Genomic DNA, 19,490 nt, shown 5'->3' with positions numbered 1-19,490 from the left:
TTTACATTTAACGAAGATGTTTGGTACATACTTCTCAAATAAATAAATATGCGACGTGTTGTCTTATGTAAACAAATTCGGGCTGCTGGGCAGGTCTGTCTCACTGTCTATGCTATTGGATAGAGAGCAATCACAGCAGCTTTGTACATCGTTAAATCAAAACCCAACCTTCATTTACCTGTTGTGATGCATGGATTTTCCAAAATCTCTTTTAGAGTTTTTTTTTCACACATGGCCCGAGATATCATTTTGTAACGGTTGAAGAGTTGTTTACACCCATAGGTTTTAGGCCTGCAGTAGGTTATACAAATCCATGCCTTCTGGGAATGTTTAGAGGAGAAAGATTTAATGACTAAATTATCCTATTTACACTTTGTAGTCAATTTTGACACTAGAATAACTGTTCCTGACTCATATCGATGCCACAGGCTGTTTTCAAAGGGATTCGGTGCTTTTTAAAGGCAGTTGCTCTTTAAGGACCAACAAATTGAGAGCTGTGCCATATAGATTGCAAACTAGTTGGGAAGAGATTTTTGATGTACCGATTCCATGGCACATGGTTTATGAATTGACACGCAATTTTACCGTTCCTCCTGAAAGCCCTAATATTAAAAACAGTTAAATGCATTCTCTACGTCACCCACACATTTTAAACATTTGGATAATAAAGCATTTAAAAGCTGACATTGGTTGATTTTAATACTTCTGACAGAACTTTTGGACTTTTAAACATTCCCAGAAGGCATGGATTTTTATAACCTACTTTTTTTGCCTCCATCTAATCCTTGTTTAGTGTTACTGAATCACGCGCTGTCTGTCAGATGTATAATTTTGTGTTTTTTTTTGTAATAGAAACACTCAAATTAATTAAGATACATTTCTTAAAAACAGTCAAACGCTTCTCAAATATGTGACTCACCACCTAGATTCGGTCTTATGTAGCAAAATTAGAAATTGTGTTTTTTTACATTAGATAAAAGTAGAGAGCTACAAAATGGTATATCATACACTGCATTTGAGGAACAATGAGAAAGTAATTCTGCTTTGAAAGTTGATCAACTTGTAAACTCACTTTTGCGCACACTTGACGCACTCTTGCTGATGATTTGTTTACCTCTGGATAACATGAAAACAACCTAACCAGTTCTGATGGCAACAATTTCATTACGCTTTTTTGCAGACGTTTACTGACACACGTCACGTAACGTTAGCTAACGAGCCAGAGAGCCAACGTTATCTAGTTAAACAACAATGCCACAGTGCTGGGAGCTAACCAACCATGTTCAATGTTAGCTAGCTTACATTAGGCTCTAAGTAGAACAGCATACGGCTCTGGGAAACAAATAATAAAGTCTGCATGGGAGCCAGCCAGCTAACTTTAGCTAGCTAGCTAGCTAGCTAACAGTACACTTTAGCTTAAGACATATAGCTAGCTAGGTAAACAATGTACCTAGCTAGTATAAGAATATTTTGAAGATAAATACACAATGTAGAGTATGAGAGGACGAGACTACTAAAAACTAAATAGAGTACGAATGGTCAATAGGGAATTGTCAATGTAAATAGAAGTTGGTTTTCAGTTCAACAGCTGTTTAGAATCTGTGGAAAATCAGTCCTGAACTACGTGTGCTACTTTCTGTACATTGAGTCTGGAGCAGGATACTTCTTATTTGGCCATTGGCCCAGTTGTACTGCAAGGACTTCTGATTGGTCAACCCCAGGCTAGGGTGGGGTGGGGGGGTTATAAATGACATCCTGTTCCTTTATTCTGTGGAGAAAAGCTGAGGACAGGGGAGACTGAACATCTACCTCCCAGCTTAACACCTATGATTTGTCATTTTCAAATAAATACATTTTTCTCCCCCTGATTTGCATTGGGGTTTGTGTTATTAAAGATTAACATCAACTACTAACACCGTGATTGCATATAGGAGTTCTGTATCTATAATTCTTAAAATAATTATTATGTATTTTGTGAACGTTAATCGTGAGTAATTTAGTAAATTCACCGGAAGTTTGCGGTGGGTATGCTAGTTCTGATCACATGCTAATGTAAAAAGCTGTTTTTTGATATAAATATGAACTTGATTGAACAAGACATGCATGTATTGTATAACATAATGTCCTAGGAGTGTCATCTGATGAAGATCATCAAAGGTTAGTGCTGCATTTAGCTGTGGTTTTGGTTTTTGTGACATATATGCTTGCTTTGAAAATGGCTGTGTGATTATTTTTGGCAGGGTACTCTCCTGACATAATCTAATGTTTTGCTTTCGCTGTTAAGCCTTTTTGAAATCGGACAATGTGGTTAGATTAACGAGAGCCTTGTCTTTAAAATGGTGTAAAATAGTCATATGTTTGAGAAACTTAAGTTATAGCATTTTTGAGGTATTTGTATTTCGCGCCACGCAATTCCACTGGCTGTTGACTAGGGTGGGACGCAAGCGTCACTATTCCCATGCTTGTTCAATGATTAATGAACATGCACCTGTGGAACAGTCGTTAAGACACTAACAGCTTACAGAAGGTAGGCAATTAAGGTCACAGTTGTGAAAACTCAGGACCCTAAAGAGGCCTTTCCACTGACTCTGAAAAACATCAAAAGAACGATGCCCAGGGTCCCTGCTCATCTGTGTGAACGTGCCTTAGGCATGCTGCAAGGAGGCATGAGGACTGAAGATGAGGCAAGGGCAATAAATTGCAATGTCCGTACTGTGAGACCTAAGACAGCGCTACAGGGAGACAGGACGGACAGCTGATCGTCCTCGCAGTGGCAGACCACGTGTAACAACACCTGCACAGGATCGGTACATCCGAGCATCACACCTGCGGGACAGGTACAGCATGGCAACAACAACTGCCCGAGTTACACCAGGAACGCATAATCCCTCCATCAGTGCTCAGACTGTCTGCAATAGGCTGAGAGAGGCTGGACTGAGGGCTTGTAGGCCTGTTGTAAGGCAGGTCCTCACCAGACATCACCGGCAACAACGTCGCCTATGGGCACAAACACACTGTCACTGGACCAGACAGGACTAGCAAATAGAGCTCTTTACTGATGAGTCGCGGTTTTGTCTCACCAGGGGTGATGGTCGGATTCGCGTTTATCATCAACGGAATGAGCGTTACACTGAGGCCTGTACTCTGGAGCGGGATCGATTTGGAGGGTCCGTCATGGTCTGGGGTGGTGTGTCACAGCATCATCGGACTGAGCTTGTTGTCATTGCAGGCAATCTCAGTGCTGTGTGTTACAGGGAAGACATCCTCCTTCCTCATGTGGTACTCTTCCTGCAGGATCATCCTGACATGACCCTCCAGCATGACAATGCCACCACCCATACTGCTCGTTCTGTTTGTGATTTCCTGCAAGACAGGAATATCAGTGTTCTGCCATGGCCAGCGAAGTGCCCGGATCTCCATCCCATTGAGCATGTCTGGGACCTGTTGGATCGGAGTTTGAGGGCTAGGGCCATTCCCCCCAGAAATGTCCGGGAACTTGCAGGTGCCTTGGTGGAAGAGTGGGGTAACATCTCACAGCAAGAACTGCCAAATCTGGTGCAGTCCATGAGGAGGAGATGCACTGCAGTACTTAATGCAGCTGGTGGCCACACCAGATACTGACTTTTACTTTTGATTTTGACCCCGCTTTTGTTCAGGGAAACATTATTACATTTCTTTAAGTCACATGTCTGTGGAACTTGTTCAGTTTATGTCTCAGTTGTTGAATCTTATGTTCATACAAATATTTACACATGTTAAGTTTGCTGAAAATAAACTCAGTTGACATTGAGAGGATGTTTATTTCTTGGCTGAGTTAAATAAATATACAACTTTTGACGTTAATGTAATGTCATTGTTAAGTGAGAAAACCACTCTGGAAAAGGGCGGAACAGCTTTTCCGGATGTGAGAATGAAAGAGATTTTAAATGCACTGTTTATTGATATAAAGAATCACTTCAAAGTAGAGGAGGAGACACAGGTGAAAAAGTCAGACATGACCTCCACCTCTCTGTTCCCTCTATCTATCCTCACACTGAATTGTGAAAGGCAGATCAGGTTTCAAGCATCTGATCAGTACTGCCTGGCCTTGAGTCAACAGATTCTGACAGCAGTCACAAACATGTCTTAAAAGATAAACATGTCTTAAAAGATAAACTTCTAGTGACAGTAATCACACAAATCAGCATCTCCAAAACAGTTGGATGAATGATCAAAAACTTTTAAGCATCCACGAGACGTGGGTATCAGAGTTGAGCAGGTTCTGAGTGAAACCAACAACATTATTCATTCATCAAAAAAGAAACCATGTGTATGTCATTATTGCGGGATTTCTGGTCATTGGCAACGAGAATGTCGGAAAAGAAAACGTATTTAATGAGAAGTGGCCAGGAGAAGCAGGGTCCGTCTAAGGGGAAATGGAATCAAGACGACAGCCCCAACGACACAATGCTGATGCAGAAATTTAAGAAGCTCTCTCCGGCTCAGCCTCAGAGTTTGCTGGATGCTGTGGAGGTAAACTAAAAGACGCACCAAAGTACGTTCATCTCTAGGAGACAGAACGCGTCTCCTTCTTGAGTGGTATGACAGCTGTGTGGTCCCATGGTGTTTATACTTGCGTACTATTGTTTGTACAGATGAACGTGGTACCTTCAGGCATTTGGAAATTGCTCCCAAGGATGAAGCAGACTTGTGGAGGTCTACAATTTTTTTCTGAAGGCTTGGCTGATTTCTTTTGATTTTCCTATGATGTCAAGCAAAGAGGCACTGAGTTTGAAGGTAGGCCTTGAAATACATCCACATGTACACCTCCAATTGACTCAAATGATGTCAATTAGCCTATCAGAAGCTTCTAAAGCCATGATATCATTTTCTGTAATTTTCCAAGCTGTTTAAAGGCACAGTCAACTGTGCCTTTAAACTTCTGACCCACTGGAATTGTGATACAGTGAATTATAAGTGAAATAATCTGTCTGTAAACAATTACCTGTGTCATGCACAAAGTAGATGTCCTATCCGATTGTCAAAACTATAGTTTGTTAGCATTACATTTGTGGAGTGGTTGAAAAACAAGTTTTAATGACTCTAACCTAAGTGTATGTAAACTTCCGACTTCAACTGTAGGTGAAATGTACACCTTTTTACTGAAAATTGGGAGATGCTTACTTAGGGAAATCTATGTGAAATATCAATATCTCTTGAAACCAGGACATGTTACTTTCAATTGTTTGTTTCCTTCGTTACAGGTTATGAGAATCTATCGTCTGAGGTTGCAGCAATATCCCTTGACTGTACCTGAAACGAGACAAGATCACCGGTGAAGTGCAACCAGTGGAACAGAAGAAGAATTCCTCAATAACGTCAGACTGTCAGAATAGTTACCTATGTGGGACTGATACCAGTGTGGAAGAGCTGGTCACTTTTAAAGGACTTGGTTACCAAAGTTGTGACAAGGGTCGTGTTATTTGGGATATGTTGTACCCCATGTAAGATATTCTGTGAATTCTCCTTTTTCACACCGTGATAAACATGTGATTAAGGAAACTGAGATTCTTTGCGATTGCTTTTCCATCTTATGGTATTTCTAAAATAGCATGGGAAGTTATTAATAAGGCTAACTCTTTGGAAATCCTAGCTAATAGTACAGCTGAGAGTCTTGAGTTAATTAAAGCTGAGATGGTTGCCATTCGGACTGTGGCGATGCAAAATCGTTTGGCCCTTGACTATCTTCTGTCCGCAAGAGGGGTTACTGGTGTGCTGTTATTGGTGCTGAATGCTGTACTTACATTCCTGATAATTCTGATGAAATAACTGACCTAATCCAAAAGATCAGGACTGAGGGCGCTAAATATCAAGATTATGATATTCAGATGATCCAGATGATTTAGGTTTAGTCATGTGGTTGTCTTCCACATTCGGTACATGGGGAAGAGTTTTGGAGGGCATGATACTTCCAATAGTGGGAGTTGTGGTTATTTTTCTTATCCTCATCCAGGTTATCAAGTGTGCTATTGCCCGATGTTCATCTGCTAAAATCCGACTGTTACGTGATAGGGGATATAAGATTCATCAACCGTGTCCTTTTTGAGATGGGTGTCAGTGGTGTTCACAAGAATGTGGTTGGGATCATAAGGGTCTTCATCATCACACCAAGCCTCATGATTGTGGTCAATGTGCCCGTGGTAACTGTCTTTGGGGCTGTAACGAAACATGTTTTCTCAGGTGTGTTGTATCACCTGTTAAGACCCCTTTTCTCTAACTTTGTGTGAAATCTATTTCTTATTGCAACGGCAAGTAAAATATGCCGTTTGTGTTATAGAAATGCAAGGTGTTTAATGTGAATAATTTTATGCTTACTGCTAATGTTTTTTATTCTGTCTATTTTTTTTCATGTTTTCTAAAAATTCATTTTAAGTATATTTAAAGGGGCTAGGGAGGAGCATAAGAATATTTTGAAGATAAATACACAACACAGAGGATGAGAATACTAAAAACTAAATAGAGTATTAATGGTCAATGTAAATAGGAGTTGGTTTTCAGTTCAACAGCTGTTTAGAATCTGTGGAATGTCAGCATGAACTTCGTGTGCTATGTTGTGTATATTGAGTCTTGAGCAGGATACTTGTTTTTTGGTCATTGGCCCAGTTGTACTGCAAGGACTTCTGATTGGTCAACCCCAGGCTAGTGTGGGGGGTTATAAATGACATCCTGTTTCTTTATGTGGAGAAAAGTTGAGGACAGGGGAGACTGAACATCTACCTCCCAGCATAACATCTATGATTTGTCCTGTTCAGATAAATATATTTTTCTCCCCCTGATTTGCTTTGGGGTTTGTGTTATTAAAGAATAACATCAACTGCTAACACTAGGTAAACAAAGTGTAAGTTCACACACGTCACGTTAGCTAACGAGCCAACCAGCTATCGTTAGCTACTTAAACAACAATGAACAGTTCCAACAATGCCACAGTGCTGGGAGCTAACCAACCATGTTCAATGTTAGCTAGCTAACATTAGGCTCTAACTGGAACAGCAAATGGCTCTGGGAAACAAATAATAACATCAGCTTGGGAGCCAGACAGCTAACATTAGCTAGCTAGCTAAAAGTACACTTTTGCTTGAAATGAAACCACTTTCTGTCAAAATTAGACGTGTAATATCTGAAAATGTAACTAGCTAATGCTAGACTATCTCACCTGTATACATCATCGTGCACGGACGTGTCTCCCTGTCAGGAATGCCATACCATGGTGTCCCTTAGTTTGAAGATGTAATCCGGAGACAGTTGTTTCCTCCATCTCTTTAGCTATCATACTCTAATTCCACAGATTTCAAAACTTGATCCTCCAGAAAGTGGAGAGCCACACTTATGCAGCTCTAATACACAATACATTTTTTTTTAAATCTGCGTTTGACAGGATTACCAACACAGACTAACGAGCTTCTATGGCAGACCAATCCGAACTCCTCTCTCAGCATGTCCAGCCCACTCATTATCTCAGCAAATCATGGCTAGTGGGAAGGTTTGCTAGCTTTTTCTGTGGATTAACCAACAAGGCTCGTAATTTAACCATTTTAATCGTATTTACAGATGGCATACAATTCTGTTATTAAGGCACATGAAAGTTCACATGTTTTGGTGGAAGATTGGTGATGATGTGGGGGTGCTTCAACAAGGCTGGATTCAGGCAGATTTGTCTTTGCGAAGGACGCATGAATCAAGCCACTTACAAGGTTGTCCTGGTAGAAAACTTGCTTACTTCTGCTCTGACAATGTTCCCAAACTCTGAGGATTGGTTTTTCCAGCAGGACAATGCCCCATGCCACACAGCCAGGTCAAACAAGATGTGAATGAAGGACCACCAGATCAAGACCCTGTCATGACCAGCCCAATGCTGACCTCTTGCTCAGGAAAGAGCGGGGGCTGATAACCCATCGAACACGCAAAAGGCGCGAAACCATTGGCTGAGCAGGGGAGGGTGTTGCAGGCACATTCCACCCACACAAGTTGCTGGCTCCAGGTGGTGGGGTTGGCGGAGACGAGGCAATGAAGAGTTGTCTCAGGTCCTGATTGGCTCGCTCTGACTGGCTGTTAGACTTGGGGTGAAACCCGGATGACAGGCTGGCCGACGACCCAATGAGCGTACAGAACACCTTCCATAATGGGGATGAAAACTGAGGACCAAGGTCGGAGACCATGTCCACTGGAAGTCCATGGATCTGGAAGATGTGCTGCAGCATGAGCTGGGCCATCTGCTTGGCTGAGAGTAGCTTGGGGAGGGGAATGAAATGGGCGGCTTTGGAAAACCTGTCCACCACCGTAAGGATAGTGGTGTTGGGAGACCAGTGACGAAGTCCAGGGATATATGTGACCAGGGACGGTGAGGGACAGGAAGTGGTTGAAGGAGGCCAGCCAGAGCTTGCTGAGGAGTTTTATTCTGGGTAAACACGGTGCAGGTGGCGACGAACGTGGACATGTCAGGAACCAAGGTGGGCCACCAAAAATGTTGTTGTACAAAGGCCAGGGTCCGATGGAAGCCAGGATGGCAGGCCAGTCGAGAGGAATGAGCCCCTTCCAGAACCAGGGAACTGGCAGAGTCTGGGACAAACATCCGGTTAGCCGAGCCCCCGTCTAGGAAGGAGGGTCTTGCGGTCCGATGGTGTAGCAGAGGTGCTATAGAGGCATGACGGCACATCCGGCTTCACATTCTTGGATCCCGGTGGTAAGAGATGGTGAAGTTGAATCAAGTGAATAGCAGAGCCCATTGAGCTTGCTTGGAGTTGAGGCGCTTGGCGGTGCGGAGATATTCCAGGTTCTTGTGATCTGTCCATACTATGAATGGGTGTTCCGCCCCCTCTAACCAGTGCCTCCACTTCTCCAACATCATCTTCACCACGAGTAGTTCTCAGTTATCCATGTCGTAAGTCCTTCCAGATTTTTTTGGACACGTTGGGAGAGGAAAATGCAGGGATGCAGCTTTTGGTCTTGGGCCGGAAGCCGGGACAGTACAGATCCCACTCCGACGTCCGAAGCGTCGACCTCCACCATGAACTGCCGGGTCAGATCCGGATTGATTAGGATGGGGGCGGTAGTGAACTGGTGCTTGAGGTCCAAGAACGCCCGGTCTGCAGCTGGAGACCACGTGAACAGGACCTTGGAGAGGTGAGTGCTGAAAAGGGGGAAGCCAGGGTGCTGTAACCCCAGATGAACCGGCGGTTAAAATTGGCAAACCCCAAGAAGCATTGCAGCTGCACTCTGGAGGTAGGTTGTGGCCAGTCCAACACCGATCTCCCCTTTCCAGGATCCACTTGCCTGCAGCTACGAGGTATCCAAGGAAGGAGATGGTGGAGCGATGGAATCAGAATTATTCTGGTTTGACAAACATCTGGTTCTCCAGAAGACACTGGAGGACTTGCCGGACATGTTCTTGAGCTGAGCGGGAAAAAACTAGGATGTCATCAAGGTAAACAAACACGAACCGGTTCAACATGTCATTGAGAATGTCGTTAACCAGGGCCTGGAACACAGCAGGAGCGTTGGTTAGTCCAAATGGCATCACCAGGTATTTGTAGTGCCCACTAGCCGTGTTAAAGGCGGTCTTCCACTCGTCCTTTTCCGATAATAGGCATTCCGGAGGTCCAACTTGGAGAAGATGGTAGCCCCCTGGTGAGGCTCGAAAGCCGAGGTGATGACTGGAAGCGGGTAACGTTTTTTTAACCTCTCTGGGCAAGGTGGGACACTTGCGTCCCACCCTAGTCAACAGCCAGTGGAATCGCATCGCGCGAAATACAAAACCTCATAAATGCTATAACTTAAATTTCTCAAACATATGACCCTTTTATAGATACACCTCTCCTGAATCGAACCACGTTGTCCGATTTCAAAAAGGCTTTACAACAAAAGCAAAACATTAGATTATGTTAGGAGAGTAACCAGCCAGAAACAATCACACAGCCATTTTCAAAGCAACTAGATGCATCACAAATACCCAAAACACAGCTAAATGCAGCACTAACCTTTGACAATCTTCATCAGATGACACTCCTAGGACATCATGTTACACAATACATGCATTTTTCGTTCGATAAAGTTCATATTTATATATAAAAACAGCATTTTACATCGGCGCGTGACGTTCAGAAAATCTTTTCCCTCAAATACTTCCGGTGAATCAGCGCTACAATTTACAAAATTACTATTCGAAAACATTGTTAAAATGTAATATTGTCATTCAAAGAATTATAGATTAACATCTCGTGAATGCCACCGTTTTGCCAGATTTAAAAATAACTTTACTGGGAAATCACACTTTGCAATAAGCGACGTGGTATGCTCAGAAAAATAGGCTAGGCGATTCATGTTAGCGCCATCTTGGAACCATCAACCATCAAAAATACTATTGTAAATATTCCCTTACCTTTGATTATCTTCATCAGAAGTCACTTCCAGGAATCCCAGGTCCACAACAAATGTAGTTCAAAAAAGTTAATAATTTATGTCCCAATAGTTCCTTCTTGTTAGCGCGTTCCGAAGGCTACTCAAAATGTACCGTAGTGCGCGAGACTTGTCGTCACGAATGTGCAAAAAAATAGATATTTAAGTTCGTTCAAACATGTCAAACGTTGTATAACATAAATCTTTAGGGCCTTTTTCAACCAGAGCTTCAATAATATTCAAGACGGACGATTGCATTGTCTTACTAAACGTTTCGAAAGGGGAGGGTAGCCATGGGCGGCCGCTTCATAGTAGTAAATGGCCCTCCCCTGTGAACAAGTTCCACAGCCTCAATTTGGGTCAGTTTGTACCATAGAAGACTCAAACCACTTTGTAAAGACTGTCGACATCTAGTGGAAGCCTTAGGAAGTGCTAAATGATTAACCTCTTACAACTAGACGTTCCGCTAGCGGAACACCGCTCCAATATCCAATGATTGGGCGTGGCGCGAAATACAAACTCCTCGAAAATCCGAAAACTTCAATTTTTCTAAAATATGACTATTTTACAGCATTTTAAAGACAAGACTCTCCTTTATCTAACCACACTGTTAGATTTCAAAAAGGCTTTACAAAGAAAGCAAAACATTAGATTATGTCAGGAGAGTACCCAGCCAGAAATAATCAGACACCCATTTTTCAAGCTAGCATATAATGTCACAAAAAACAAAACCACAGCTAAATGCAGCACTAACCTTTGATGATCTTCATCAGATGACACTCCTAGGACATTATGTTATACAATACATGCATGTTTTGTTCAATCAAGTTCATATTTATATCAAAAACCAGCTTTTTACATTAGCATGTGATGTTCAGAACTAGCATTCCCACCGAACACTTCCGGTGAATTTACTAAATGACTCACTATAAACGTTCACAAAAACATAACAATTATTTTAAGAATTATAGATACAGAACTCCTTTATGCAATCGCGGTGTCCGATTTTAAAATAGCTTTTCGGTGAAAGCACATTTTGCAATATTCTGAGTAGATAGCTCGCCATCACGGGCCACGGGATTCAACTGGCTGTTGAGTAGGTAGCCCAGAGAGGTTAAAATCAATTTTTATGCAATTTTTCTCATAAAATAGCGATAATATTCTGACTGGGAGTCGTTGTTTTCGTTCAAAGACTGATAATCTAAAATGGACTCTTCACGTGCACACGCGCACCAGTCTCATTGTTCTCAGATCGACCACTATCCAAATGCGCTACTGTTTTTCAGCCATGGGCTGCAAAGTCATCATTCAACGTTCTGGCGCCTTCTGAGAGCCTATGGGAGCCTTAGAAAATGTCACGTTACAGCAGAGATCCTTTGTTTTGGATAGAGATGACAAAGAAGGCCAAGAAATGGTAAGACAGGGTACTTCCTGTTTGGAATCTTCTCAGGTTTTGGCCTGCCATTTGAGTTCTGTTAAACTCACAGACACCATTCAAACAGTTTAAGAAACTTTGGAGTGTTTTCTATCCAAAGCACCTAATTATATGCATATTCTAGTTTCTGGGCAGGAGTAATAACCAGATTAAATCGGGTACGTTTTTTTATCCGGCCGCGCAAATACTGCCCCCTATCTCCAACAGGTTTTAACCGTGATGTCATTCAGGCCCTGGTAGTCAATACACGGCCGCAGGGTTTTGTCCTTCTTCTCCACAAAGAAGAACCCTGCACCGGCAGGGGAGGCAGAAGGGTGGATACCCCCTGCAGCCAGGGAGTCCTCAATGTACGTCTCCATCACCTTGGTCTCCGGACCTGACAGGGAATAAAGCTGCCCCTGAGGCGGTGTAGCGCCCGGGAGAAGGTTGATGGCGTAGCCATAATGGCTGATGCAGAGGAAGCGAGGTGGCACGGGCCTTGGCTGAAACCTCCCAGAGGTCCTGGTATTCCGCTGGAACTGTGGTGAGGTCCGGGGCTTTTCCCAAGCCCACAGGAAGACGTCCCAGGGCAGGCTGCGCCGACTTCAAGCAATGAGCATGGCAGAACGGGCTTCAACCCTTGATCAAACCCACAAAGGGGATTGTGTCTCTGGAGCCATGAAAACCCCAACACCATGGATACCTGAGAGGATTTGAAGTAGAAACTGGATTGACTCGATATGGTTGCCTGACACTCGCAGGTTGATAGGAACCGCGTAGTGGGGTTGAGTGGGGATTCCCAGCTCAGACACCAGGGTAGCGTCCAAAAAACTCTTGTCGGCCCCAGAGTCAATGAGTACCCGGAGAGATTTGGACCGGTTACCCCACAGCAGGATGGCATGGAGAGGAGTGTGAGTAAGGGGAGACTGGACATTCTCCGTAATGCCCACCAACATACTTACCTCCTGATGAGCCGTGTCTTTTTACAGGACAGGTAGAAATGTAATGTCCTGTAGTCCCACAATACAGACAGCTCTTGGTGTTCAGTCTGTGTAACCGTTCGGCAGGAGACAATCTAGCTCTGCCAAGTTGCATAGATTCCGGAGGAGGCGAGCTGCCATACCTCAGTGATTCCCGAGGGAACTCGTGTAACCTCGGATTCTCTCGGCAATGTAGATGTCGAAGACTTCCGGGATTCCTCGGAGGCGAAGTGGAATCTATGGACGAGCGAGGGGGAGTGCTAACAGACCTCCACTCCCTCCTACGTTCCCGTAGTCGCCCATCGATCCAGATGGTTAAGGCAATGAGAGGGAGGAGATCGATGGGCAGCTTCTGGGCTGCGAGTTCATCTTTCACCTCCTCTGTGAAGGAATGTGTCGAACAGGGCTTCTGGGTTCCTGGCACTCTCGGCGGCCAACGTGTGGAAATCGATTGCATAGTCTGCCACACTACGGGAGTCTTGGCATAGCTTCTGAGCAGCTCATCTCTGACAACAGAGAATCAAAACCTTTCTTCACCTATACCATGAACTCATCTAGACTGTAGCCCTGGTAAGAGCCCTCCTGGACATTAGTGTTATAAGACACGCTACCTTCGAGCAGTCCGTGGGAAAAGAAGAGGGCTATAGCTCAAAGATGAGGGAGCACTGGGAGAGAAACGCCTGGAAGGTCCCTGAATCTCCAGCGATGCGTTCTGGATGAGGTAAGCTGGGTTCTCGGGAAGCCGGGAGGCCTCAGGGGGACGTGTTGCTGACAGTAGGGTTACTGAGAGGCTGGGAGGTTACGGTAGTGGCTGGCTGTCTAATACACAATCCACGGACTTGCTCCAGCAATGTATGGAAAGCACGGTCGTGGCGTTCTGCCAAGGTCTGGAATCCTTCCAAAAGACCTAAAAGTAACTCCTGGCATCTCCCAATGGTGGCTCCTTGGGAGGAGACGGCGTTGAAGAGCTGGTTCGAGTCTGCTGGGTCAGTCATGGCCAGTTTGTACTATCACGACTTAGGATAAGACCCAGATGCAGACAGTTCGAATCACAGATGTTTATTGACAAAACAGGAGGCAGGCAAACGACAGGTTAGGGGCAGGCAGAGGTCAGTAATCCAGAGCAGAGTCAGTAAGGTACAGAACAGCAGGCAGGGTCAGGGCAGGCAGAGGTTAGTAATCCAGGGCAGAGTCAGAAAGTTAGCGAATGGCAGGCAGGCTCAGGGCATGCAGAATGGTCAAAACTAGACGAACTAGAAAACAGGCACTGGACAGAACAGGAGTATGGGGAAAAACATGCCGGTAGGCTTGATGAGACAAGACGAACTGGAAACAGACAAACAGAAAACACAGGTATAAATGCACAGGGGATAATGGGGAAAATGGGTGACACCTGGAGGGGGTGGAGACAAGCACAACAGATCCGAGTGTGACAATGTTTGCTGAATCCAAGTTATAACCAACTGACTGCAGCATTACTGTGAAAATGGAGTAGGCAAGTGGAAGGGGGTGAAGGTAGGAAACTTGTTTGTCTGCTATATAATAAAGACCAAAATTGCCTGAAAAGATTGGCATTACTAGACAAATTTACCAGTTTCATTTGAGGACAAAAATGTTTGCAGCTGTGCCATGCAGGTTGCAAAATAGCTTGGAAGAAATGTTTGATGTACAAATTCAAATTCCATGGCACATGGTGTATGAACTGATACATAAAAAACAGCGCTTGATTCAACACTGAGTTTTCAATTTAAATTATTAAACAAAATTCTTACCACCAACATAATATTATATGGGTCATACAACAATCTCAGCCTTAGAGCATTAGATCATTTATTCTGATAAATAGCTTGTTTTTGGTCACAGGTTCAGGAATGGCAAAAAAATCACAACATTAATTTAAAATGAACCCTTCAAATAGCAATGTTGGGCGATTTGGAAAGCCATCAATCAACAATATAATAATTATCTTGTATCTTTAACGTACAATCTGTGGCTAGTCTGTGATTAGAGAAATTCAAAGTTCATGTGAGACATCACAGCACAGTTGAAAAATGTATGGCACGTGAAAATCAAAGGGTGTATATGGAGATAGGTGGGGATGGGCCGAGAGTAGCAGACTGTTGGGTTTAAAAAGTTCATGATCGGTACTAGTTATTACTGAAAACACTATAGATGTCCAAATACTAACTATCCACAATGTTGTGTGTGTGTGAATATAAATAAATATGCCTATGCTCAAAATGAAAAAATAAATAGCTACAAAAGCATTTGGTATGTAATGAATTTTGAGAAATTAATTATATTTTGAACACCTACCCCCTGAAAGGTCTGTGCACGGCCCTGTTACCCACACATGCCTGAGTCATATATGCTTCATAGCAGTAGCTAAAGCTACAAGGATGTACTGTACATATCCTGCTTATATCTACAAGGTACACAAAAGGCCTAACACAATGTTGGTTTTGTGGTCGTAGCCGTTTCGTAGCATGGACTGACATGGGCTAATAAATAACTACAGTGCTTTCAGAAAGTATTCACAACCCTTGACGTTTCCCACTTTTTTGTGTTACAAAGTGAGATTCAAATGGATTTCATTTTCATTTTTTTTGTCAACGATCTACACAAAATATTCATCTGATATGGATGAAAATATGCTCAAATTACTTTGAGTATAGAGCCAAAAGAATGAAAAAATGCTTCACTGTCCCAATAATTACAGAGGGCACTCTATGACATATTGTGTATTCACAGCCATATCAAATATTGTGGTGTGACAAAAAGCATGCAGGACATATGGATCTCAGAGGATGAAGAATTAGCCATTAGTCAGCCACCTGACCCATGACCATACCCTTGGGTTTACCTTAGTTGAGGTCGATAAGTCACTGCAGTTTAGGTCAGTCCTTTCTTTGATAGTCATTGTCAGAAATGTTACAGTTCTGTACTGTGTGTATATTCACAACAACACAATGCTGTATTCACACTGACATATTCAACATGTTTTTTGGCTCTTTATTTACTCATGACGAAAACAATGATATGAGATCAGATGCTGTTATTTAGATGATGGCGCCACCCCTGAAATGAGTAGTTGTTTATTTGAACACATCTTTAGAAGGAGTGAAGTCAGGGGAGATGTGTTATTTCATAGTTTTGATGTCTTGACTATTATTCTACAATGTAGAAAATAGTAAAAATAAAGAAAAACCCTTGAATGAGTAGGTGTGTCCAAACTTTTGACTGGTACTATATATATATATATTTCCTTTGCTCTACAAGGTATACTGTATTTCTTTCTATCAACTTTTATATAATGATCAGCAAATACAACTCAGCAACACTGCATATTTGGATAAGTGTACTTTATTCATATCATCATATATATATGTCTGTTTTCATTTATACAATAATACAGTAAACAGTAGAGTGTTGCCCAGCTTTTGCCTGGGTCACAATTCCGTTTTCTTTTGGCACCCAGACTTACTTCCTGGAACACATAAACACAGAATTCACCAATTCAAATTCTAACATTAGAAATATGGAATTCTATTTCAATGTTGGGAGACTAAGCTAAACACCACTGTTCAGGGCACAGCTACTTTCAACCAAAATAAGCTAAAGAACATATCAGAACTGATACCATAACATATGTAGGGCTCTTTTATTTAACCGTTATTTTAGAGAACACATTCTCATTTAGAGCAACGACCTGGAGAATGGTTACAAGGGAGAGGAATGAGCCAATTGGAAGCTGGGGATGATGGTATGAGGACCAGATTGGGAATTTAGCCAGGACACCGGGATTAACACCTCTACTCTTACGATAAGTGCCATGGGATCTTTAGTGACCAGAGTCAGGACACTCATTTAACATCCCATCCGAAAGACAGCACCCTACACAGGGCAATGTTGCCAATCACTGCCCCCCTGGGGCATTGAGACATTTTTTTTTAGACCAGAGGAAAGAGTCCCTTTACTTACCTACTGTTTACCTAACACCTTTTTTGCACTATTGGTTAGAGCCTGTAAGTAAGCATGTCACTTGTATTCGGCGCAAGTGACAAATAAACTTTGATTTGATCTCCTACTAGCCTCTCCACCACCACTTCCAGCAGCATCTGGTCTCACACCCAGGACCAACTCTGCTTAGTTTAAGAGGCAAGCCAGCAGTGGGATGCATGGAGGTATGCTGCTCACTCTTGCTCTCTTCTCTATGGACTGCAGGGCTGTTGAGGCTCCATGGAAAGACATCCAAAATAGCATCCTATTCCCTATATAGTGAACTACAGTGTATTCAGACCCCTTGACTTTGACATTTTGTTACATTACAGTCTTACTCTAAAATGGCAGATTTTTTTCTCCCACCAACAATCTACACACAATACCCCATAATGACAAAGCAAAAACAGCATTTAAGAAATGTTAGCAAATGTATAAACATTTTCTTTTATATTTGCTATGAGACTTGAAATTGAGTTCAGGTGAATCCTGTTTCCATTGACCATCCATGAGATGCTTCTACAACTTGATGAGAGTCCACCTGTGGTAAATTCAATTGATTGGACATGTTTGGAAAGGCACACACCTGTCTATATAAGGTCTCACAGTTGACAGTGCATGTCAGAGCAAAAGAAAAGCAATCGGGTCGAAGGAATTGTCCGTAGAGCTCCGAGATAGGATTGTGTCAAGATCTGGGGAAGGGTACCAAAACATTTCTGCAGCATTGAAGGTCCCCAAAAACACAGTGGCCTCCATCATTTTTAAATGGAAGAAGCTTGGAACCACCAAGACTCTTCCTAGAGCCAAACTGAGCAATCGGGGGAGAAAGGCCTTGGTCAGGGAGGTGACCAAGAACCCGATGGTCACTCTGACAGAGCTCCAGAGTTCATCTGTGTAGATGGGTGAACCTTCCAGAAGGACAACCATCTCTACAGCACTCCACCAATCAAGCCTTTATGGTAGAGTGGCCAGATGGAAGCCACTTCTCAGTTAAAGGCACATGACAGGCTGCTTGGAGTTTTCTGAAAGGCACCTAAAGGACTCTGACCATGAGAAACAAGATTATCTGGTCTGATGAAAGCAAGATTGAACTCTTTGGCCTTAATGCCAAGGGTCACGTCTGGAAGAAGAAGCCTGGCACCATCTCTACATGCTGTGGGGATGTTTTTCAGCGGCAGGGACTGGGAGCCTAGTCAGGAAAACCTGCTCCAGATTGCTCAGGACTTCAGACTGGGGTGCAAGTTCACCTTCCAACAGGACAATGACCCTAAGCACACAGCCAAGACAACACAGGAGTGGCTTCGGGACAAGTCTCTGAATGACCTTGAGTGGCCCAGCCGGAACCCGGACTTGAACCCGATCGAAGATCTCTGGAGAGACCTGAAAAAACCTGTGCAGCGAAGCTCCCCATCCACCCTGACAGAGCTTGAGAGGATCTGCAGAGAAGAATATGAGAAACTCGCCAAATACAGGTGTGCCAAGCTTGAAGAGTCATACCCAAGAAGACTCAAGGCTGTAATCGCTGCCAAAGGTGCTTCAACAAAGTACTGAGTAAAGGGTCAATACTTATGTAAATGTTATGTCCGTTTTTTTGTTTTGTATGCATTTTGTATAAAAATGTGTTTTTGCTTAGTCATTATGGGGTATTGTGTGTCGATTGATAAGGGGAAAAATCTATTTAATAAATTTTAAAATAAGGTTGTAATGTAACAAAATGTGGAAAAGTCAAGGGGTCTGAATACATTCCGAATGCACTGTACATAGGGAATAGGGTGCTATTTGGGTGCTATATCTCTGTGTTCATAGGCTCTAAGACGGACAAGAACATGGGTGATGCCACCAGATTTCTGTTCACAGCTTAAACCATTATTTCAACTCATCGCAATATTCATACAATATGTAAAGTTAACTCTTTAAAAGCTTACATGATTGTTTTGTTGTGGCAATTTTTTACGTTTTTCATTGTATCGAGGGGGATGAAAAAGAATACTCTTGTATCTTTAACAAAACAACACTTACTCACACCAAGCATTTTCAGCTTCTCATGCTGAAACTGTCACTTTTGCTGAGAACTATAACACCAATGTTTTTTTATTTTTACCTACACTCCATTTTGCATGATAAAAACACTCTTCTAACAGAAAGGTCCAAGAGGAAAATTTCCCAAATACACAGGTTTTACCATTTCAACCGTTTCCGTTAAAGAGTACAACAGCTAAAACATTACATGCAGACAGGATTGTCTAAATTAATGCAAACTGGATGTCACGCCCTGACCATAGAGACCCCTTGGTTCTCTATGGTGTAGTAGGTCAGGGCGTGACTAGGGGGTGACCTAGTATGTCTATTTCTATGTTGGTGCTAATATGGTTCCCAATTTGAGGCAGCTGTTTATCGTTGCCTCTGATTGGGGATCATATTTAGGTAGCTATTTTCCCACCTGTGTTTTGTGGGAAATTGATTGATTGTTAGTGTGTTTGGGCAGTACGTCCTCACGGTCTTTGTAAGGTTTGTTATTTTGTTTTGTTAGTTTCACTTAAATAAATATGTGGAACTATACTCACGCTGCACCTTGGTCCGATCATTTTCAAGAACGTGACACTGGAGTTTAATGCATTTTTCTGTCATGTTATTTAGTGTAGAATTGTGTTATAAGAGCTTGGTGT

This window comes from Salmo trutta, chromosome 17 (genome assembly GCF_901001165.1).
Source record: "Salmo trutta chromosome 17, fSalTru1.1, whole genome shotgun sequence".
Lineage (NCBI taxonomy): Eukaryota > Metazoa > Chordata > Actinopteri > Salmoniformes > Salmonidae > Salmo > Salmo trutta.
This window is presented reverse-complemented; position numbering follows the sequence as displayed.